The following is a 3,283-nucleotide window of genomic DNA, read 5'->3' as shown; positions in this document are numbered from 1 at the left end:
ACAACTTATCAGTTGGAATTTGTAAGTTCTCACCGCGTTTTTCCTGTAACCTTACATCCAAATTGTACGCCGGTTTGCTTTCAAGGAAATCGAGTAGAAAGTCACTCTCTTTACCCAACACGAAGATAAAAAACAATCTCATATTTGTTCAAGACTAAAATCAGTGAGTGTTTCATTAAGGTTTAAGTCATAAACTAAAAGGTTAGTTATTTTGTATATATTGAAGTTTCTTCTTTGAAGTTTGGTGAAGGAGAACCACACGTGTCGTGTTGGGGTATGTAATTCATCGAGTGTAGATGGAGGGACATCGAAGAATGTGACCGTCTGACGCAACTTCTCCTATAAAGTTTGTTGTTGAGTTGGAATTTGATGCAGAATGAGTTTTCTTGTACTTGTCATTTTTGTTGTGATTCTCGATTGAAAAGGTAGTCAAGTTTCTAAAGGTCGGATTAATAAGGAAGATTCAATAAGCTTTCTGATACGTGTCAAAAATTCACGATAAATCAGTGACAGTATGGTTAAGGTTTATGTAACAAATCAAAAGGTTAGTTATTTTCTATATATTGTAGTTTCTTCTTTGAAGTTTGGTGAAGGGGAAACACAAGTATAATGTTGGGGTATGTACAAAGATTATTCATAAAGTGTAGATGAAGGGACATAGAGGAAGGTAACCCTCCGACGCAACTTCTCCTGGCAAGTTTGTTGTTAAGTTGAAATTTGCTGCATAATGAGTTCCCTTGTACTTGTCATTTTTGTTGCAATCGTCGATCGAACACGTAGTCAAGTTGCTAAAGTTCAATTAATAAGGAAAGTTCAATGTGCTTCCTAATACGCGTCTAAAATGCATGATAAATACCCCCATTTCACTATCATTTGACACTCATTTTATGCACTTACTATTTAGAACGCACGTGCTTTCAAGTGTATTTACATAATGCAGGTGAAAATAATAACAAAGTAGAAAATGGTGAAAAATGAGTAAATAAGGATGCCAAATGTGGACTTTGGCGAGCTGATAAAGAACCATGATGGTGATGACTTCAAGCCACGACCATGTTGAGACAAAATAGGAGTCCATGATCATGCATCACTCCAGCATACTTATAGTGGCATAATTAAAGCCAACACGACCATGTTACCTAACCCGCGATTGGGCCAACTCGTGCCACAAGAAGGAAACGCGCAAACAAGCCAACACGACCGTACCACCAACGCTGATAGAGCCTCAGGGAAAACCTTAAAACCTTAATTCTCAAGAAAAAGAGGCCAAACACACATGAGCTTAAGAGGAGAATATCAAGAGAAAATCACCATAACACAATAAAGAGAGAATAGCGATAAGAAGCACAAAGAGGCTGCAACATAAAAAGATAATGCGCAACAGTAGAGGAGAAGGGATCAGTAACACCGAATTCATTCATCGTTTCTATAAGATGATCTTAGATACTAGGGATATGTTGGTTTGTAATTTAATTATTATGAGTAGGTAAATCTCCTCTCTTAGTGTTGCAATGTAGGATATGATTTGAAATCCGATTTATTATATATGTTTATCTTTTAGAGTCGGTTTTACTATTCAATTAGTGATTATATTTTAAGTGCTTATTTCCTATGGAGTAATTAATCATATAATGAGTAATTGATTAGAACCTAATCAGAGGTATTAATTACGGAACCACAAGAAAGAATAAACATATGAGAATCAATAATAACTCCCTCCTAACTACAAGCTTTAGGATTAATTTTTGTATGTTTCTAACTTCCTATGAAATTAGGTAGTGAAATACTTTTAGGTAACTTCTATGCACTTCATGATTGCTTTCACTTCATGTTTGTAAAAGTTAGATCCTTCCATTACTCTTTTGTCCGCAGATTTAGCTTATATGACCTTCATTTAATGAGGTGTACGTCAAAGTGTATATCACTTAAGTTTTTATCTTTTTAAAATAAATGTCATGTCATGTCATCTTCTTCTTTTACAAACTTCGTCTCCCTCACTCTCTAAACCCTAAAACTATAGAAAGAGGTACAATCCATCTTCCTCTGAAAGAGCCTCGCCTTTGCTCCATGGACGCCATCCTCTCCCCCCCCACCCTCCATCACAACTCACATCCACCCTATCCTCATATCTTATCTCATTCTTCCTCCTTTTACTCCAATATACATTCATTTAAATATATCTAAATCTCTCTCACTTGGATCCTTACTATTATAATTAGTAACCCACTCTATGGAAAATATCATGCCATCCTTCTCATTCTCAGTGATTCGTCATAATCTACATCAATACAGAATCACAAACTCTGCATACGAAGAACATAACAACAACTTATCAGCTGGAATTTGTAAGTTCTCACCGACGTTTTTCCTGTAACCTTACATCCAAATTGTACGCCGGTTTGCTTTCAAGGAAACCGAGTAGAAAGTCACTCTCTTTACCCAACACGAAGATAAAAAACAGTCTCATATTTGTTCAAGACTAAAATCAGTGAGTGTTTCATTAAGGTTTAAGTCATAAACTAAAAGGTTAGTTATTTTGTATATATTGAAGTTTCTTCTTTGAAGTTTGGTGAAGGAGAACCACACGTGTCTTGTTGGGGTATGTAATTCATCGAGTGTAGATGGGGGGACATCGCAGAATGTGACCGTCCAACGCAACTTCTCCTATAAAGTTTGTTGTTGAGTTGGAATTTGATGCAGAATGAGTTTTCTTGTACTTGTCATTTTTGTTGTGATTCTCGATTGAAAAGGTAGTCAAGTTTCTAAAGGTCGGATTAATAAGGAAGATTCAATAAGCTTCCTGATACGTGTCAAAAATTCACGATAAATCAGTGACAGTTTGGTTAAGGTTGTTAAGTTCAAACGTGTTACAACGTGTTTCAATCTTATTTTGATCCTAACAATTTTTATAAATACTTTTCTCTACTAAAATCTAATTCCAGATGTTAATGACATTTTTCAGGAAATATATATTATAAGGTCACATGCTTCAACGAATATGTCTAAGCCTTATAAGGAAAAAGAAGTTTACGCAAGATATGACCGCATCGTCCAGCAAACGAGGAAGACACTCATTCTGTATCGTTTCATGCCACGTCATACCTCAGTATTTCAGAAAAAGCCTTTGAGCGGGAAAGTCAAAATTGTATCTCAACTATTTGCCCCATGCTTTAGTCAGAAGGAAACTAATCCGGTCACGTGCAAACTGATTTATCTTTGAAGAGAGAAGTCTCGATGACCAATGAAAAAGAAAAAGGACAACACGTCAACATTACTTTTCCTA

Source organism: Lotus japonicus, chromosome 2, assembly GCF_012489685.1.
Source record: "Lotus japonicus ecotype B-129 chromosome 2, LjGifu_v1.2".
Classification (NCBI taxonomy): domain Eukaryota; kingdom Viridiplantae; phylum Streptophyta; class Magnoliopsida; order Fabales; family Fabaceae; genus Lotus; species Lotus japonicus.
The sequence above is the reverse complement of the archived record's forward strand: the minus strand, read 5'-3'. Positions refer to the sequence as shown.